Here is a 22,304-nt window from a genome sequence, read left to right as displayed (position 1 = left end):
TTCATGGACCCCTGTGATTGCATCATGGCCATCCAGGGGTTCGCAGACCACAGTGTAAGGGTTTCAACATATTGATTATAAAAATTAGCTTTCCCCCTTTGTCCATTTATTTATTATTATTATTTTAAAAAATATTTTATTAATTTTTCTATAAACACAAAACCAAAAACATACATACAAAAATACAAAAATACAAAAACAACAACAACAACAACAACAACAACATCAAAGATACAAAAAAAAAGAAAGCAAAAAAAGAGAACATTTTTATGCGGAACTATGTCCATTTACAAAAATTATCACTATAAAGTACTTATGCTCTATATACTTTACTTCATCAAATTTTGTTATGTCTGAGCCTGTTTCATCTTTCTCTTTTTAATCTATTTGTACCATTTCTCCCATGATACATAATACTCCGAGTCTGTCATTTCTTTCAATTCCAATGTTAGTTTGTCCATATCAGTGCAATCATAATTTTTTTTAATTCTTCGATCCTCGGAGAGCATCTTTACATTTTTCCAACATTGCGCAAAAGCCAGTCTTGCTGTTGTTGTTATATGTAGAATCATATGTCTTGTCTTCTTATAGTAGGTTTTTCCCATTATTCCCAGGAGATATAGTTCTGATACAAATTCCAGTTGAGCACCTGTTATTTCTTGCAACCAACTTTTATTTTTTTTTTCCAGTATTTTTTTTTATTCTGGGCACAGCCACCATGAGTGGTAGAAGGTACCTTGTTTCTGTCCACATTTCCAACAATTTGGGGCCAAATTTGGGTATATTTTTGCCAATCTTGAGGGAACCAAATGCCAGCGATAAAACATTTTATATTGGTTTTCCTTATATTTTACTGATCTTGTTAATTTATAATTTTTGTTCCAAATTATTTTCCATTTCTCTCATTCAATATTGTGCCCTACATTTTTTGCCCATGCTATCATTGCTCCCTTCACTATTTCCTCTGCTTTATCAAATTCCAAAAAATATTTATACAATTTAGTTATTAATTTTTCATCTGGGCCAATCAGTACTTTATCTAAATATTGTGGAACCAGTTCAATACCTCTTTGTCCTTTGAATACCGTGATTTTATTTGTAGGTAAGTCCACCAATTAATAATAATTCCTTGTTTTTCCAAATCTTGGCTACTTTTTAAATTTCCTTGGGAATCTAAAATGTCATATTTGACCATTTTGTTTATATCCATAGTGTTTGGTGTATCAAACACTAGTGTTTGCCTCCATTGTCGACACCCACCCAGGCATTTTCATATAATATTTTTTTTTAGTTTCTTGCCATATTGGCATGTCCATTTATTTATTTATTTATTTATTTATTTATTTATTTGTTTATTTAGTAATTTATATAGACATCCAACTCAATCAGGTAACTCAAGATGTTAGCTACATATCCAACATTTGTAAAAATAGGGGGAAAACCTTCTGCTGTCTCTACTGAGAATTTACGAGGATGTTTCTGATAACATTTTTTAAATAACTGATTAAGTATTTAGTAACAATGTAGAACAGATATGCGTCACATTTTTTTCTCATAAGAATTTTTACTTTTTTAAAAAAGTAAATACGTAAAAACTTTCTGTAAGTTGGTTCCACAGTAATACATAGCCCACTTCCCTTTATGGTCCCAGGCTACAACATAGGGATCATGAGCTTGTTAACAGTTAACATATGTTTTGTTTTGATAGAACACTGGCGGATAATTTTGACTGGCTAAAGTCAATTGGAAGCCAGATTCACTTAATGACTGCATTATTTACTTAACAACTGCAGTAATTCACTTAAAAACCAGGACAAAAAAAATCATAATAGCAGGTGTGGCTCGCTTAACAACTGCTTTGTTTAGCAATGGAAATTCGGGTTCCAACTGTAGGATAAGTCAAGGACCAGCTGCATTCCAAACAATGCTACAAGGTTCAAGTCACATTTTACCAGGGGTGAAATCCAGCAGGTTCTGGAGAACCGGTAGCGAAAATTTTGAGTAGTTTGGAGAACCTGCAAATACCACATCTGGCTGGCCCCAGAGTGGGGTGGGAATGGGGATTTTGCAGTATCCTTTCCCTGGAGTGAGTGGGAATGGAGATTTTGCAGTATCCTTCCCCTGTCACACCCAAGCCACACCATGCCCACCAAGCCACGCCCACAGAACCGGTAGTAAGAATATTTGTATTTCACCACTGCATTTTACCCTTCAATTCCAAATCTCTGAATACTTGCAATCTGCATTTCACACACTGCAGAAATTACTTGGGATTGAGAATATTTTTTTTTTAATTGAACTTAAAATCATGAATTTATTGAACTGGATAGGGGCCAATCTAAAGAGCTATGCCCTATACATGTCCCCTATGCTGGTTTATAAAATATCTCTAGATGAGAATTTATTGATTGCATAGAGAAAATTAATATGCTTGATGTAAAACTGAGCTTTGCTTGTACATGAATAGAATAGAATAGAATAATTTATTGGACAAGTGTGATTGGACACACAAGAAATTTGCCTTGGTGCATATGCTCTCAGTGTACATAAAAGAAAAGATACATTTGTCAAGAATCATAAGGTACAACACTTAATGATAGTCATAGGATACAAATAAGCAATCAAATCATATTAGGAAACAATCAATATAAATTGTAAGGATACAAGCAACAAAGTTACAGTCATACAGTCATAAGTGAGAGGAGATGGGTGATAGAAACGATGAGAAGATTAATAGTAGAATCATGGACCTGTAAGCACTGTAACAAACACTATGTAGAACAGACTGGCAGAAAACTATCAGAGAACATCCATGAACATCACCTAGCAATCAGAGGCCATGATGAAAACTCCTTAATTTCATGACACGTGGATAGACTCAACCACAGTTTCAACTCAAAAACTGAATATCCTATCTGGTTGTAATGACATAAGGTGTGGTGGCATTTATGTGAAGATAAATGTACTTTCATACAAAGATAATGCTTATTGCTGGCCAAAATCCAAATACTTTTCAGTGTTAGATTGTATACCTAAAGGAGTATGAATCTAATAATTAACATATCAAAAACAATATAATTATGTTTGACAGGAGATATTGAGTGCAAACTGAAACTTATACACAAATGATAAAAAAAACTTAAACAAGTGACTAATTTATTTGCTTTAGGAGAATATTTATGGGTGGGCATGGTATCCTAGCGGTTAAGACACTCTTCAGCGGTGAAGAGCAGCAGACTAATAGCCTGTTATTATCATCCAGCTGCTTGCAATTACTGCTAGTTCAAATCTCCCCAGGCTCAAGGTTGACTCAGCCTTCCATCCTTTCTAAGGTAGGTAAATTGAGGACCCAGTTTGTGGGGGCAATAAGCTGACTTTGTGTAAATATACAAAAGTATGAAGGCTATTGCTTAACGCACTGTAAGCCCCCCTGAGTCTCCGGAGAAGGGTGGCATATAAATCAATTTTTTTTTAAAAAAGACACTGGGCTGTTGAGCAGAAAGTTGGCAGGTCAAGACCCAAGTATTGCATGACCTCCCATTTCTTGCCCTAGCTCCTGCCAATCTAACAATTTGAAAGCATGCAAATGCAAATAGATGAATAGGTACCATTTTGGTGGAAAGATAACATAACATAGTCATGACCATGGAAACACCTTTGGACAACACTGGCTCCCTTGTCTAGGAAATGGAAATGAGCACCATCTCCTAGAATCAGACACGACTGGGAAGGGGAAACCTTTACCTTTAGGAGAATATTTATTGAAGTTGGGAAAAATAGATGAAGAAATTTTAAAGCATGAAAATGCTGGCACAAACGTAATGGGTAATGTAAAGTCATTCATGAAGATGAATATTTGTTGAAAAAAGCCATGCATCTGACCGTTTTGTTACATGGAAATTAGAGATGGATATGTCAGGAAAAAAATGATATTAAGTTGACCAATTGGAGTGATAGTACATAAGAAATCTGTGTTGCAAAAAATAAAGTTAGAATGAGTATTATAGAAATGGATAGAACACAAGAATGAGTGACCAAAGAAACAAAAAACAAAAGCTGGAGCTATGTAACAAATGAAGTTGTCATAAACTTTCGCCTATGGTTATCACCTTCAAAGTTCTTCAAGGCATAGGGATACACTACAAGCATATTTTTCATGATTTGACTTTGCTGTGGTTTGTTTACATTTGATTTACGGTAGTCCTTGACTTTTGATCACAATTGAGTTTGTCCAGAATTATGGTTGTAGATTGTGGCGGTTGTTAAGCAAGGCACCCACTTAACTCAAATCCCATCTCTCTTTTTTGTGATCATCAAGTGGAATAGGGTGCCTCAGACAGTGGGGGAAGCCCCAGGAGGCTGCCCTGCAGCACATCCACAGCTCCTACATAATCTTCTCAGACCATGACTATTGTGGCCACTGCCAAACTGGCACATAAAGTGGTCTCTGTGTAGGAAAGCCACCTGGCAGTTTGGCTGCTTTTCTTTCTCAAAGTTGATTTCCAAGTATCACATTTCAAAAGACGCCATCTCAGAAGCAGGTGCCATTTTGGAGGCAGCTACAATTCTTAAATTGCAAGAATTGTGATTGCTTCTGGGATCACACCATCCAGTTTCTGTATAGGAAGGCTGTATGGCGCATCAGCTGCTTCTCCTTGGAAAAGCAAACTTCAGAAGAGATCAGTGAAGTGAGACATAATGGGGCATTGGAGGTCAAAAAATGTGGGTCCCAGTGGGGCAGGAAGCAAGTTCAAGACCTGAGGGGACCCAGCTGCATGGGAAGTACATCCAAGGAACTGAGTGGGCAAGGATGGAGAGGAAGTAGGAGTGTTAAGTTGGGTGAATGAGGATGCAGCAAGCCAGGCAGTGAGTGACAACAGCTCTTTATTGTAGGGTTAGAACCCAGCAACTGACCTAGGGAAACAGCTCCCTTTATATACCTTACAGCTGTGGTGGTCAGCCAATCAGCTGATGGTCAGTTAGTTTAAACCTCTTGCCAAGAAAACCTATTTACATAACACTCCTCTCCTCCCAGAAGTCACTTCGGGTACTATTTGCATGCAAAGTCTCTCAGGTGACTAGGTGTGTACGTATCCTGGCCAACCTGTGCAGTTCAGTTGGAGGAGAGGCGTTGAGCAGGTCGGAGGGACTTCCTGTCTCTCCTTGTTCCGCCAATGGAACCTCCGAGATCTCCTTGTGGGCGGCGACTTCTCCGGTCGGTCGAATCTCTTCGATGGGGCAGCGCTGGATTCCAGGATCGTCAGCTAAGTCCTCCGTTGCACTCGGGCTTGATGTAGTTTGTGGTTCTGGTTGGTAGTCATGGAGTGGTTCGTTGAAGTTTTCCTCGGCGTCTGTGGCGATTCGTCTCCTCAGTTGGTCTATGTGCCTGCGCCAAACTTTCCCGGAACTTGTACCGCTGGACGTACTTTGAAGGCGTTGGGGCATAGTGGTTTTTCAGCAAGGTCTGCAGTGTTGACCATGATATGGTGTGGACCGAATTCGGCTCCGACAAGGCTTCGGCCGTGTCAAATACCCGTGGTCCGCAGTGGCTCAGGAACAGGGCCTTCTTCCGAATGTCCGGTAGCCCTTGCAGGTCGTTGGCCACCATGAAGCACTCGAACCGGGACATGTAGGATCCCCACTTCTCTTCCTTGGCGTTGAAAGGCGCTGGCGGTGTGTAGCAGACATTGTTTCATGATTCTCCGGTGCTCCGCTCGCTCGCCTGGATTCTGGTTTTGGCGTTCTGCTTCTCTCTCGGATCGTGGCTTCAGCTCTTTCCGTGGCCTCAGCTCTTTCTCAGCTGTGGCTTCAGCTCTTTCCTTGGCTTCTGGCCTCAGATCCCATCTTCGTCGCCAATGTTAAGTTGGGTGAATGAGGATGCAGCAAGCCAGGCAGTGAGTGACAACAGCTCTTTATTGTAGGGTGAGAACCCAGCAACTGACCTAGGGAAACAGCTCCCTTTATATACCTTACAGCTGTGGTGGTCAGCCAATCAGTGATGGTCAGTTAGTTTAAACTTCCCGCCAAGAAAACCTATTTACATAACAAGGAGGGTGGAGCAGCTGCAATGCCCCTGCAGTTTGTCATAAGGGCAGGCACATTGCCAAGTGCCCAAATTTTATTCATGTGACCCCAGGGTGTGCATCAGCCATAACTTCAAGTACACGTCATAAGTCCCTTTGTAAGCGCCATTGTAATTTTAAATGATCACTGAACGAATGGTAGAAATTTAAGGATTATTTTATTGATTAAATATTATTTTGTCTGAGAACTTTTGTGGAATTGCCTTATTTGGCGTATGTCTTAATTGGACTCAGAGCAACATATATTAAAAACTTAGTAAAATTAGAGCACACAGTACACATTATAATAAATAGCAGAGTCACAATTCATAAAGTGGACAATATACTGAACAGTTTACCTGCTTCAGACCTTGGCTAGCTCAACGCCTCCTGCTCTCCCTCCTGGTCTGAGACTGCAGGACACACCACAGTTACAATTTTTTTCTCCAGGTGTGTGAATTCAGATTGTATAGAAGAGGTTCCCCAATTGTTTAGCTCTGAAAAAGCTATCTTTTTGCAAGCCAGTGGAGTAGCTAGGTGATTTTACATTTACAGAAATAGTTTTATTTGGATCCCTGTTAAAAATTGCTGTAGTGTATAGCATTTATCTTCTACACTGTTCTTTGTTTTAAAATTGTGTCTCCATGCTTCGCCTGTTGCAGTCTACAAACCAACCACAGTGTCCTAGCTCTGGTAAACAAATGCTTTCAGCAAGTGTTTATTTATTGTAATTCCTTTCAATCAGAAAACTTCCTCTATTCTCAACAGCAGAGAGGGAGCTTCAATGCTCAACACATTTTCACAGGAAATGGATCATAAAATAATAAAGGTGACAATAACAACAAAACATCTAATAATGTCCTCCCCAAACCAGATGCTTCATCATTTCTGATTCTACAAGAGATATTAGAATTCTGACTTCAGGGCTGCCCTCTAGTTATTGATAAAGAAACAGGGTGGTACTGGGCAAACTGGGTGGAAGAAAAAGAAATCGGCAAGTGACAAGTTCAATTTTTCCAGGGATGTAAATTCAAGAATAATCAGACAACTCCGTCTGTGAGTGTGTGGAGTGTGTGGAGTCAAACTGTCCCTGATCCCGCTTAACAGTCCTGAAGAACTCAGCAATACCTTGGAAAACGGCAAAGAATCCCTGGGCGTTTCCTGTTTACTATTCTTCCGTTTCTTTGTAAGAGGGTTGTCATTTTCAATCAAAGCAAATAGTGGAGCCAAGCACTTGGCAAACCCTTCGATCCCTCACCCCTGAAGTTCCGAGACGAAAGGGAAAACTTACATTTTACGCCCTTGCGACGGAGTTACTCTAGAGTAAGCGCATCAGAATCGCCTTTGCCAAAAAAAAAAAAAAATAGGTACTTCCACCCAAGTGACTGTTACTGCTGATCGGTGCGTTTGTTCTCTTACTTGCTTTTCCCCACCCGTGAGAAAAACAAGACTTGGGCGACTGCTCTTCTGCCTCCTCCCGCCCAGCTCCGGGGGCCCTGCTAAGGGAACAGGATAGGGAGGGGAAGGAGGCAAAGAGCAAATGGAGCTAGTATGGGAGGGGAGCAAGAGGCCCGAAGGAGGCTGTGCAGCTCAGAGTATTCGACGGAAAATATTCCCCGCCAGAGGAAGTTGAATTCGCCAGACACTGTTCTAGTTAATCGCACGAAGGAGGAGCTCGCTGCTTAATTGCCTGCGTTTCAAATTACGGAGAGATAAGGCAGAGAGAAGCGCGGGCTGCGGCTCTTTAGAAAAGAAACGAGCGGTCTCTTGTCTACGTCACGGGACCAAGCCCATTGTGCTCGTCGCTGTAAAATCAAGCACCTAAATCCATAGGCTTAATCCATAGGTCTTTGCCATGGATTAAATAATAACAAAGCATCCATTATGCCTTTGCTCCATCCTGTTCCGTCTACCACCCCAAGTGTCTTTTTTTTGGGGGGGGGGCCGTTGGTCGATGGTGAATCTTGGAACAAGAAATGGAAGAATTGCCTGAAATTCAATCCGAGGCAGGTGCTTTCTGGCAGCACAGTCTCTTCCCATTTTTTCCCTTTCATTACAAATTTATTTGTTTAGTTTATTCAATTTATTTTAACTTAAGGCATCAGGTATGCCAGGGGAATTTGGTGGGGTACTCAAAAAGGTATTAACTGTTGCTCTGATAGCTCAGCCTTAGAAGAATCAAACATTCATTTAGTTGGCTAAATAAAGCATGGGCAGAGCCCCAGTCTAATTCATGCCATGGTGGTTGTGACAGGAAATGGGAAAATGGAGTAAGACCCTTTCTACATTGTTTAATGTAGAAAGAGCAAAGTAATATAATGAAACAAAATGATCAGTGGTTGTTGAAAGTGTTGGGCTGTTCATTTTTAGGTATGTTGATTAGCTATGAAATAGAAACATTTCTGAAGTTGTAACAGTGTCTGAGAATTATAACAGAGGGTAGAATATTTAAAGAGCCTTGGTAGTACAGAGGTTTAAGGCACCCTGTTATTAAGCTGGTTATTAAGACCAGCTGCCTGCAATTACTGCAGGGTTCGAATCTCGCCAAGGCTCAAGGTTGACTCAGCCTTCCATCCTTTCTAAGGTAGGTAAATTGAGGACCCAGTTGTGGGGGCAATAAGCTGACTTTGTATAAATATACAAAAGGATGAAGGCTATTGCTGAGCACATTGCAAGCCGCCCTGAGTCTTCGGAGAAGGGCGGCATATAAATCAAATAAAAAAAAAAAAAAGTAGATGGAAGGTTATGCATACAAATGCTTTGTATAATGAAAACTTTTTTTTCAGCTGTCAGAACAGACGTTTATAGAGATGTCTTCTCTTTCACTTTTGCTGACACATCTGGATGATACAAATTGCACGGACCAAGGTAGATCATTTTATTCTTGAATATTAATAGTCCAAATTTAAATCTGAATGCAAAATAAATTGTCTATCTTTAAAATGAATTTAAGATTATAAACAGAGAAGCATGCTAATGAAATATAACCACCTATTCTATAGGAACATAATGTTCTGACCTAGGCTTCACAAAATCATGAAGCAGACACCTTGTCCTGACAAAACCCCTTTTTATTAAGCTAATGTGAATTCCTCTCATTCACATCCAGCAAAGTCCTGGCAAACAGTCTTTCAAAAGTGAATTTAAAACCACAGATTTAGAGAGCTGCCAGGCCAATATCTTCCAAATGCAATGCTGTACAAGAAAATACTTGGCAAGGAATCTCTGAGAGTCACGAACAGATCTTCACACTAATGAAATGAACTAACGCCACTCCCCTTTCACTCTTTATTCCCTATGGGGGGGGCTATTCATGTCCACCTGTGCTTTTACTCCAAAGTCAGCCCTTCTTCCTTAACTCTTCCCTTCTCCTGGCAGCTCTGTGCATGGGTACAGGCTCCGGCTGTTCTTTAGCCCCACTTATCTCTGACTCCGAAGGTAGCTGATAACTGTCGGATGGCCCTGGCCCCGTCTCTGCCTCTGATGCAGAGAACTCATCAGAGCCTTCCCTAGACTCCAGGATTGGCCTATGTTTCTCTCCAATCTCCTCACTGTCCGAGTCTGCCACCAGCTCCGCTGGCCGCTGGCGGGCCACAACACATAAAACCAAGTGTTTAGTTTTAGTTTGCTGAATTGTTAAAGTACAATTGTATTTATTTAAACTTATTTTTCCTTTCAGACTAATCAGAGGTTAGAAATAAATTCACAGAGGAAAAAAAGACTCAAGAATACCAACAACAGTGCCAGATTTAGGCATAAGCATAAGCTTAGGGCCTCACAATCCACAGACATTCATAAAATTTTACTTTGTTTACTTGCTTTTACAATTTTATGTGGCTTTTTAGGTGTGCTGCAAAGTATAGGTTGTCCTCAACTTACCACAGTTCATTTAGTGATGGTTGTTACAATGACATTGAAAAAAGTGACCTGTGACTGTTTTTCACACTTATGACTGTTGCAACACCCTCACGATCAAAATTCAGACACCTGGCTACTGACTCATATTTATGACAGTTGCAGCATCTCTGGGTCATATGATCACCTTCTGTGACCTTATTACAAGCAATGTTAATGGAGAAACCAGATTTATTTAACAACCATGTTACTAATTTAACAACTGGAATTATTCACTTAACAGTGGAAAGAAAGATCTAAAATGGGGCAAAACTCACTTAGTAAATGGCTCACATAGCAACAGAAACTTTGGGCCTCAGTTTTGATCATAAGTCAAGGACTACCTATATGAGATTATAATTTATGAGAGAGAAAAAAGAACCATCTAAATCACGGGTGTCAAACTCGCAGCATCACGTTGCCATCATGTGACGTTTCGTGATATTTTCCTCCTTCGCAGAACAGGTGGGTGTGGCCTGTGCATGATGAATCTGCCCCACAGTCTGCCAGTTTGACACCCCTATCTAAATGATAAATATATAATCAGTAAAAGCATTCATTTGAAAATAATTTGTGTTTTTCACCTTAAATAATTTGCTATTAAGCCATACATATGTATTCAGTTTTTTTGTGTCAACCCAAGGTCCTATTTTGGTGTACATCTTTCTAAGGCTTTCTGATGTAACTTTTTAACAGGGGTCTCTAAACCTTCTGTAGTTTAGGGCCTCACCAAATCTAAATCTGGCATTGCAGCAATTAGCTTTTCAAAACTCAGAATAAAATGAAGGTAACCTGACCTCCCCTTGAATTTTAAGATACAGCTGTTCACTAAACATCTGTTAACACTCCTTCTTCAAAATTAATTTGTCCCTACTATGTAGCAAAAGGAATACCTTTCTGTTTTGACTCAGATAATTACCATTCTGAAAATCCAAAAACACAGGAGTAGAGGAAAAGACAATTCTGGAGAATTCAATTCACATCATAAACCTCTAACAAAGAAACTCATCTTTCCCACAGACATCCCAAATAAATCAAAATTAATGTGGTAAAATTGGTTACCAGAAGAATGCAAGTAAAATTGGCAACCGGTTTCATGGCAATATACTTTGGTGCAAAAGACATGAAAGATGTTAGGTGAAACCAATTTGGTGTTCCTTCCTATTTTTGCCTGCAGATCAGCATCTTTTGTCATAAATAGGAAGACTTGTCTCAAGGACTGCTTCTTATATAACAGCCCCTCAGAAAAATAACCTATCTGGAATTGAAACATGGGAGAGACTCTTCTGAAGATCCCATTGCTTTCAGAAGCATTTGTATTCACTCATGCAGTGAATAAAGAAAAGTGCTGAAATATTTTATTGAATCTTACAAGCATATTTTAAAGCCAATATATTACAATGGAATTGTTATTATTCAGGTGTCAGGTTCTGATGTTATCTCAAATAAATTTCATTCTCAAACACAAAGTCTTTGATGAATTCTCTTATTTATTGAAGAATAATGATCCAGTCCTGAACTCATTTGCAGCCAAAACTGATTCTCCGATCCCAAACCCCTCCCTTTCCGTTCCTCAAATCTCAGTGTCTCTTTGGCCACCTTCCAAGTCCATCTTTCAGTTACTACAAGTCACAGGAATTCCTCCCTCCTCTCATCACCTAGGTGACGTTATCTGCCGGGGTGGGGGGTGGGGGGGGAGAACTGGGTGAAAAGTCAAGCTACTATTTCTGACAGGCTCTTTCCTACTCATTCATGTTAGCGCTTGGGAAATCATAGGTTGGAATGCTGACATCAGGTTTTTACTTGAACTATAGTTAACCAAAATAATTTTTTTACACTTACATTATTTTTTGACAGATATAAAATACAATCCTTTCTGTCTCTCTCTCTCCTTTTTCCCCTTTCTATCTCCCACTCTTTCAATTGTTGATATCCATCAAGACACCAAAGAAAAGGAAATTGTTCTTTCCATAGTTTCTGTATGTTCCATAGTTACCTGTATGATCTTTCATCTGGGAATATCATTAGAGTCCCTCTAGAAGTACCTTGAGCAGTTACAAAAGAGTCTTTTTAATATATTATATATTCTAGAGCAGTGTTTCTCAGCCTTAGCAACTTTAAGGTGCATGGACTTCAACTCCCAGAATTCCTCAGATAGTATGCTGGCTGGGGAATTTTGGGAATTGAAATGCACATATCTTAAAAGTTGCCAAGGATGTGAAACACCATTCTAGAGTAACACTTCTTGCCTCATAAGAATCCACAATCTGGTTGCTTGCATAATATGAGGGTACTGTGCCCATAATCAGATTTTTCAGCAATCTCTTTTTCATGAAAATGAAAAAGAGATTGCTCATATAAGCAAGTGATAGATTAACTGCTAGGTAAGAAACAAAACCAGCAGTATAATTTTTTTTCTGAAGTCAGGAAAAATGGTAGACATCTAATTATGTCTGGTTGCGGCGCCTTGTTCCACTTCATTCAAAAAAACAAAAAATCCTATTAAAATAAAACAAACATGATTTAGATAAATTCTAGTCCAGATTGTTCCTTGTTAGGAAGCAAGACTTTTTCAATCTTAATTTATAATGAGATTACCAAGAGACTTACCAGTAGGAAGCAAGCTCCAAGCAAAAGGGTTTTCATTTTAATCTCAAAATTCATTGGGAATTGGATTAAGAAATTGCTGGCATCTGTTGAAGCTTCTGTTGCTAATCCTTTCCATTTCCTGGAAATTTTTCCAATTGATGAGTTTTGATTGAAAGATTTCACCTAATTTTAAACAAGTAATAAAAAATTATGCAAGGAAGTTACCATAAACCATAAGGCCTAGTCTCAAGACTGACCAAATATGCAGCTGTGTGTTTTATAATTTCATATACATACATACATAGATATATACATATATATATCATTTTGTACGATATGAGGATAACAATATTATCAATGCACCATAGTCCTAAATGCAATGTGATATATCACCCTTAGTAAGAAATTAGAATTTGAATTCTATTAATACATAAAACATAAGTTATGAAGATCTTAAGATATGTAAGCGACCACACTCAGAGATTTGCAAATCATATTATGGAGAATATGAATATGCAATAAAAAGTAGTATGAATTTTTATTAGATAATTGATACAATTATTTTACATGCAATGTTATACAAATTTTTCCTTATCAGAAAAGTTTGTGTGTGGCTTCACTCATTGACTTAACTCACTCACTGACTTAAATATGTTATTTCCACTTACAGTATGTATTAATTTTTTCCCCCTTCGGAATCAGTACTGGAATGTGACATGCTTTTGTAATAGTTATGACATAATCTAAAATAATTACTTTTAAGAGGTAGGACAGAAATGCAAAATACATATCAGCTTAATAAACAATAACATCATCATCATTATCATCCCCCAGGATATCTTCTAAATTATCGTAATTTATAGACTTCACATTGGGCATATAAAATTCCTTGGCTACAAAGAAGAAAAAGGAAACAACAGAGAAAACTGTATGCAGCAATCTTACTTCTGCTCTTATGAATTAGAAAAATCATAGGTCTATCAATACTTAATATATTTCAACACTGAAAAGTAGATGAAGACAGAGTTTAGAGTGTCACCTTACCTCAAAATGAAAATCCCTAAAGCCATGGCGTGATAAATCAGGTCCATGCAATTTCAAAATGTTTTCTCTGGCCTCCTTCTGGATAACAAATTTGGGTCGGCAGATGTAACACTTCTGCTTAACCTATCCAATGACTGTGCCTAGTGGTGCTTGAACCTCAAGCTTTAAAGGAAAAATAACATGCAGCAGAATTAGAATAAAGAGCAGCATTTTATCTCACATTCAGACATGTTAACAGGCACTTTTATTATAGTTAGGATTGAAAGCACATGGAAAATCAAGGCAATAAATGATCAAAAGGAGTTAACTGTTAATGGGGAACAGAACATTTTTAATATGTTGTTTTTGGATTTTATGCCCCTACTTTTTGTTTTCTTTTTGTATTAGTGTGAAGTCATGAGCAGAAAGAGGTTGACTTGCTCAAAATAACTGAATGAATATCCATATGTACACTAGACAGTGGTGGGTTCAGCTGAACCGGTTCAGCCCGGTTCTCCCGAGCCGGTAGCAGTGACAATATGATGTCACCGAAACGGTTCTGCCTCTCTACCCCCCTGCGCCCCCACCCCCCGTGTCCTCCCCACCCCCGTGTTATTCCTACCTTTTATTTGGCCCCACCCCCAATCTATTGCTGCCTCCTGAGTCCCAGCTGATGGCTAGACGGAAAAAAACTGTTTAAACTCTTGCCACGGGGCTTCAAAGGGCCGCCCTACAGCTGATCAGTGTTAAAAGAGAACAAATGAGTAGATCGGTGCCTGCAAAAATACATGAGTAGATCAGTGCCTGCAAAAGTAAATGGGTAGACCAGTGCCTGCAAAAAATAAATGGGTAGATCAGTACAGCTCTGCAAGCAGTTAAAAGACTGGTGGACCAGTACCTCTGCTAAATCCTAAATAATTGTCACATGACCATCAAGCCACACCCACAAAATAAGCCACACCCACAGAACCGGTAGTAAAAAAATTTAGAACCCACCCCTGACACTAGCATATCTGGGTTGCAAAAATCTGAACAACCACTATATTACAACAAAGACTTTGTGTTTCTTCAACCTCTTTGCTTCCACCTAATGGTCATAAAGATTTTTGTAGCTTATATTTGATACCCCTAAAGTAGATATGAACTTGAGTCTCCCTAATCTATTCCAGCATTTAACAGCTATACCATGGTAGTTCTTATAGAGGAGTCTTAGAGGGATACAATGACTTGTGTAAAGTTATTGTGTAAAGTCATTAATTATTACTGTGACATCCTCTGTTTATGGTTCTATTACCACTCTGAAACCCCTATAGTTATGGAGAAGATCTAAAGGAAAGTCAAGATACATATATATAGTACGTACGTATATGTAACAAGAATCTTTACAATTAAATACTATTGTAATAATAACCATGGGAGGGAATAGAATGCTAATTTCTATTTCTGTAAAGTTGTATATCACTTCTTGATACTCTAGGAAAAGAATTCGTGAACAAAACAGTCCAAATGGGCAGAGGGGTTGAGTTTACCTTTTGTAGGCAGCAAATACAAGGACAGCAACACATACAGTGGAACTCTCTTGACAATTGTATGACCGGTTGGTTGCACTATCAAAGAGTTTTATGGTAAATGATCTGAAAGACCCATAACGGTATATATTATATTCATCATTTTCTTCAGCAGCGAAGTATACCCATTGCCCCATGGATTTTTTTATTTCATATTTATTACAAGTCTCATAGCCACTTATCACTGGAAAAAAAAGAAACATTGATAAGTTAAAGACCTGTATCAAAATAATTATATATTACTAAACATACAAGACAATGCATCATTGGGCAATAGTTTTGAACCAAGGTACTTCAAATGCGCTAATTTACGGAATGTATCCAAAATGACAAAATGTTAATGGATGCATGCAGTAGCCCAAGAAGAAAAAATAGAAATCTTCCATAACATACAATGTAAAAAGTGTAACAACCATGATGTATGAAAACAGATAGAAAACATCCATGAATACCACTAGTAGTCAGAAGACAAAACGAAAAATCCTTGTTGTTAATTTCATAACAAATGGACAGACTTCACCTAGTTTCAGTTGGGAAACTGTAGGCATCCTAGACCAACCTAAATCCAAATTATACTGAGGAATTTCTGGACGGTTGCCAGTCAAGCAAATCAGCTAGCGACAGGCTCATAGAGATAAATAATATTTATACCACATTCAAAAGAGAAATAAAAACCCTAAAAACCCTAGATACAAAAAACCTAGAATGTTTTTTTTTCTTTTCATCAGCAATCAATATCCTGAAAAGCAGAGTTTTATACCAAGATCAAGACCAGACAAATAATCAAACACTAGACAACAGCCTATCAAGGAAATAACAAGGAAATAACAAACAATATTTCCACCAATTCTGATAGGGCAAGCCATTGTATATAACCAGATAGAAAACACCATTCCCTTCTTGCACTAAAAATGTTACCTAATTGGCTAACAAAAACTCTGCAAGAAAACAACCAAGCTCAGAGACCACCAAGGACTCCATGTTGAAGTCTGGTCTACATATATTCTCTCCTATTAGAAGTGCCAAATGCTGGTTAATCACTGCAATGAGATGACAATAAGTTCATCATAATCAGGGGGAAAGTGAAAGAATATGAAGAATTCTTCATGTGGGGGTGTCTGCACATCTACAAATACTCCGTTGATATTCATCAGATCCACTACTGAATCTTTTTTTTTTTAATCAGTAATTTTATTTAAAAACCAGTAAACAGGAAGTTGACATCCTTGAGCTCCTAGCATCAACTTTCATTACAAAAAGAACTCTTGGAACACAATTGCCTGAAAACATTCTTAGAAAATAAAAATGCTATGTGACAGCAGTCCACACTTGTGCAAAGGTAAGATTGGGTGATAAATGCATCTTGAACAGTTGAAAGGATTAATGGGTCAAAACTTTCTTAATTTATATTCTGGTAAATGAAAGTTTTGAGACCAGCTGTCATTTTCACTCTAAAGCAGAAGTTGGTTTTAAGCCAACACCAAAGTTGCGGGGTTTTAGTCTAACAATATCTGGAAGTCTTGGTTCCTTTATAATGGGAAGCTGCATTTCCAGATATTGTTGAAGTACAATCCCGTCTTTTTGGTGATAATGTTGTCACTCTAGAATAATTGAGCCAAATTAATAATGTTTCTTGAAAGATAACAAAATACGTACTTCCCATGAGCTCAAGCTGCTGGTCAACTATTACCTGATCCATCTATTATAATGGTAAAAAAAAATACAATATTAAAAATGAAATGATTATAATTGTTTCATATTCAACAGTTTTATCATAGCATATATGAAAAGATGCCTTTCTATTTTTTCTCTGTATTGAATAGTTTTTCATTAAATATAAAACATTGAATTTTTAGATTCAATAATAATTAACAAATATTAATTATAATTTATTATTAATAGAATTATTAATACATCTGTTTAATTCACTAGTGAATTTATGTAATCATTCTTCAGTAGAATCACATTGATTCACTAAGACTATAAGGATGCAAGAGAAATAAATACTTCATTATGTGGGCTTGGTGGAAATTTCCAAATTTGCTGGCCAGTGTTAGAGAAAGTATAGCCCAATATAATTAGAGGCTATTAAATAGAGAAAAGAGTTAGAATCTTGTAATCTGTACTGATCAAGTAAAAGGAGCATAGGAAAAACATACCTGGCTTAAATATTCTAATCCAAATGGGCATTTGGGAGGAACTGATGGGGCTGGCATCCAAACCACAGGTTTAGCTGTAGGAGGCACACTGGCAGTTTGGAGAGCTCCATAAGACAATGCATTGTTTCAAAAGTTTCAAAATGAGATCGTAAGCAAATTATTTTCTAAAATGCCAAGGATAACCAAACTTTAACAAGGATTTCAAAAGTTTCTGGTAAAACTTTAGTTAAAATATCTGCACCGGTCTATGTTAATCTTCTATTTATACAGTATGGTATGTAACTACGTGGTTGGAGGTTATAAAAAAATTAAAATATAAACAAATTTTTGGATTTTAGTCACATTACTTTGCCTGCTCCTGATCTGCTGTGCTCTGCATTCTTTCTGGAATTTTTTAGGAAAGCGGTGGTTTTATGCATTATTCATATTGGTAGAAGGGGAGAATTGGTAATTTCAAATAAATTACCAATTCTCCCGTTCCACCAATATGAATCTGAGGTGTCTAAGTTTAACTTTGCTACATCTACCCAAATACTATGGACTTTGGTAAACTTTAATAAGCCATCAATTTTCAGTCTATCTGATGTTGCAGATGATGTGCTGCCATTAAGAGTACTCTAACATGATCAAAAGAGCCTGGATAGCTCTGTGAACAAGACACTGTAATTTAACACCAGCTGTCTGCAATTAAAGTAAGTTCGAATCTTGCCAGGCTCAAGGTTGACTCAGCCTTCCATCCTTTCTAAGGTAGGTAAATTGAAGATCCAGTTTGTGGGGGCAATAAGCTGACTTTATATAAAATATACAAAAGTATGAAGGCTATTGCTTAACGCACTGTAAGCCGCCCTGAGTCTCTGCAGAAGGGCGGCATATAAATCAAATTAAAAAAAAAAAAGAACAACCAGTTAAAATGTCACAAAATATAATTTCAACAATATGAGAAAAGGCAGGACGCCTTTGAGGTTGTGTGTGTTTTATTGTTAGAAAGAGGCAGAAATCCTGCCTTTTAATCTGGGGTTATTGATGTGGGGGAAGACAGAGGTAAAGAATTCCTTTCTAGTAAATCTTGATTCTGGGTGATATCCAGATATATTAGTTTTCTTGATAATAATGGTAAACAGTTTTCCTTTGCCTTCTTCCAGGAACTGTTTTCAACTTCTTCATGTAACCTACAGCTTTATTATTTCCTAAAATGCCAAAAACTTAAACTATTGGAAGAAAAGTCTAGATTTGGCTTTAATGCTGAGCATTTGTGCCCTATTAAGAACTATTAATTATTAAGGTATTTTATAGTCCTCCAATTCTGAAATTCAGCAGCAGTATGACCAATTTTTAGCTATGCAATTTTGAAGGTTTTTTTTAATTTCAAAAAAAAGCTATGAAAGCAGGCGGCTTCATACTAGCATACCATTTTCATTTCCACTCTCAAAACCTTCAACATAATCCCCAATCCTCCTGTCAAATTTGTGAATCATTCAGTGAAACAAAAGCTTAAGGGAAAAGCTTTTTGAACCAAGAAAGCTGCAGATGCCTCAACAACCTACTTGGCAAAGTGGATGGAGGTGTATTTTGAGGCAATCCAGATGCATGCTGAGGAATTCCAACTTGGACCTGGGTTCCTGGATAACCTGGGACAGCATATCCTTGGGTCTGGATAACTTAGGCCTGGATGCTCTGGAGGTGGTTCTGTAGGTGGGGTTTGTTTAGCTAGAACAAGAAAGCATTTAAGCTAATAGATGGATGGATGAAATGCTTAAAGTCAATCAACTGCCATAGTGATCACAACCTTATTTTTTATTTTTCCTACACATGATAAAGCAAGTGGGTTTAAATGCAACAAAGCTATTTTTAACAGAGATATGTATTTTCCATTTTTTATATGGAGAAAAAACTTACATATAATAAAAATGAAAAACAAAACCACTATAAAATCATATCAAACTAAAATTTCTTTATAGATCCCTCTAGTATAATATAATATCTTCAAGCACACTTTAAATCACATATAGTTCTTCATTTTCTAGGCACATTAGGCAAAGATAATTTAAATGTACATTTACATTTTTTTCCATTTCTAGTGCCACAATTCACAAATTATAAATAAGATTTTTTTCCTATATTTTATTTAGATATTTTTTGCTTGATTATCATTTTTAATTGTAATAGTAATTCACTTTCCATAAGGACTACCCAGAGGTATTCAGTCAGCTGCTATGGTTGCATTTAGCTGTAGCATGAATAATATCCTCTCTCTAATTAAATCCCAATGCATTATTATTGTTGCTGAAGTTTGTTATGCTATAACAAGGCTAAAATTCTTTTTTTTTTTAAGTTTTAGTAAAGTTTGCAGAATTAATTGCACACCCACCTGTTTTTTATTTAATTTATAGCAGCACTCTAGAGGTATATTGATACTTTGATGGTAACTAACAATGTGTTAGACAGGGGTGTCAAACTCATGTCGTCATGGCAGCATCACATGACATATCAGGACTTTTTCCCCTTTGCTAAACCGGGCGGGGCCGGTTGCACATGATGCAACCAGTCCATGGGATGCAAGTTTGACATCCCTGTGTTAGGGCAAAGCAATTTGCCTTCCTCAAGATATTTCCAGTTATAACATCAAAATTCCTTGATGGATGTCAAAGTCCAATTCTATATACAACATTCTTGGGATTAGATACTTCTTACATATAGATATTGGTATTAGAAACATCCTACATATAGAGAAAGAGCTATTGCTTAATGCATTGTAAGCTGCCCTGAGTCTCCAGAGAAGGGCGGCATATAAATTAAAGCAAAAAAAAAAAAAGAATCATACAGAAATGAATTAAATGAAATACTCCACATAAAAAGTTATTACTATCTTAACATATAAATGTTCTTTACTACATATTTGAATTTATTTTATGTACATATCAATCTGTACTGCAAGATATTTCAATAGAATATAACAGATAGATCAGTCCTGCTATATTTTTCCAATCTTCTTACCATTTCAGAGATTATCATATTGTATTTTAAAACTGTAAATAAAAGGATGGAAGGCTGAGTCAACCTTGAGCCTGGCAAGATTCGAACTTACTTTAATTGCAGACAGCAACAGAAATTTTGGGTTCAATTGTTCTCATAAGTTGAGGACTACTCATAAAAGACAGAAAAATGTAGAGGGCAGAGACATTGATGATTCACAAAAACAATATTTCTAATTTTAAAAGTAGTTAAATTTTACTTACACTCCATTTTTCTTGATTATGTCTTCAAGTCATTCTGAAAAAAAAAAAAAAAAAGATACAAGATGCTTCCAAGAACCAGTAGCAAAATCAAATGTTATATTTGGCAAGACTTTTTATAATGAAGGCTGATTCCAGATGGCTTTTTACTTTATTTAGCCGGACAGAGCTGTTTTTAAAAAAACATTGGGACAAAGTACTTTTGAACGTGCAAAAATACAACATTGCACTGCCATTCTTTAAAGCAGCCACTTTTTAAATCTTCTGAAAAGAATATGCAGGTGCTTTAATTCTTCGTTTGTGTAAGTTCCGAGTCACTTCCTCAAGGTCATTTTCAGGAATGCACAGAGCTATTCTTCAATTTTGGTTCATACACCATGAAGTATAAACATGTAAATTTTCTACATTATAGAGAGTACTACATTTTCCCCATACTGTATACTCCACTAATTTCTAACCACCACAATAGTAGATCATGCTGTACTATGATTTTCCAGTTTTATAAATCCACATACCTTGTTCTGGATTTGCATATTGATTTTTGAACACCAGTGGCTGAATTCTTACAACTACAGACAAAAAAACAGCCAAAGAAAAAGTCAAAATCGTAGCTTAATAGAATGCTTTGACAATGGTAACTCCTGCTTGGATCATTACTCATTGGCATACTGTAACTTGCTCTCCATGGGAAAGTTTCTGAAGCCAATCCAAAGATCTAATTAGGGTTGTAAGTGGCTGTTTTTTCATTCATTTACTTCTCACATAAGCTTATTTTTGAAAAAAATATTTAGTAGCATTCTTTGGTGAGAGAAGATGGAGTTGATAATCCAGCATTCATTTGTATGAAGAAGTGTCATGCACTTTTCCTAGTATTTTGCAAATATTTCCCAAGTGAAATTAATAGGGGATTTAAGCATGGGACTTTCACCAAGGGATCTGACCTGAAGGTGTCACTGGACTCTTGGATCAGTGGAAATAATCATTTTTCCCTGGCATGTTTTTCCCTAGGTGGAAGGCACTGTATTCCTAATTTCTTTATATAAATTTGAGAGGAGATGAAGGTTTTATTGTGAATTTAAAATTTCTAGACATCAGCTCTCATAGTCACTAAAATTGAATTTTAATCATCATTCAGCTAAACTTAATCTCTGGGGCTGTATCATAGTGCAATACCAGCAAGAAAAAGACCAATGCTGTGAGATAAGGACAAGGTATAAGATAACAATTAGCAATAGAATAGCACTTAGATTTATATATCGCTTCATAGTGTTTTTCAGCCATCTTTAAAGCAGTTTACAGAGTCAGTTTTGTCCCCAACAAATTGGATCTTTATTTTACTGACCTCAGAAGAATGGAAGGCTGAGTCAACCTTGAGCCGGTCAACATTAAACTTCTGGCTATGGACAGTGTTAGCCTGCAATATTGCATTCTAGGATTCAGTGCTGATTAATTCTATATTCTTCGTTAAAGGTTTTGATGAACTCATCTTAAACTATCTACCCTTTTTCCCCCAAAATAAGGCATCCCCTGATAATAAGCCCAATGGGGCTTTTGAGCGCATGGCAATAAGGCCAAGTGCTTATTTCAGGGTTCACAAAAATATAAGACAGGGTCTTATTTTGGGGGAAACACGGTAACATGAATGGTCTGTGGGAACTGTACACAAGGTGGAATTGACTATATTTTCAAATACAGTTTAATTGATAGAAAGGAAGACACACCTATGCCTCTAGCAGGAGTGTAAACAAGTCCAAAATTTCCTGAGTTTTTCCCCAT

At 37.2% G+C, this 22,304-nt stretch overlaps 1 protein-coding gene and 1 pseudogene across 2 annotated transcripts in view; both read right to left on the bottom strand.

The window, feature by feature from the left end:
- The window catches only part of LOC139318772 (phospholipid scramblase 1-like), a 25,880-nt gene extending 18,227 nt beyond the window's left edge, over positions 1 to 7,653 (bottom strand). For both annotated transcript variants that reach the window (XM_070946366.1, XM_070946367.1), the window contains exon 1: positions 7,354 to 7,653. The gene's annotated coding sequence lies outside the window, so the exon portion shown is untranslated. The remainder of the gene's footprint in view (positions 1 to 7,353) is intronic.
- On the bottom strand, positions 5,526 to 22,304 carry LOC139318372 (phospholipid scramblase 2-like; annotated as a pseudogene).

Source organism: Pituophis catenifer, unplaced genomic scaffold, assembly GCF_029215685.1.
Source record: "Pituophis catenifer annectens isolate HBS135680 unplaced genomic scaffold, rPitCat1.0.hap2 SCAF_6, whole genome shotgun sequence".
In the NCBI taxonomy this organism is placed as follows: Eukaryota; Metazoa; Chordata; class Lepidosauria; order Squamata; family Colubridae; genus Pituophis; species Pituophis catenifer.
The sequence above is the reverse complement of the archived record's forward strand: the minus strand, read 5'-3'. Positions and strand labels throughout refer to the sequence as shown.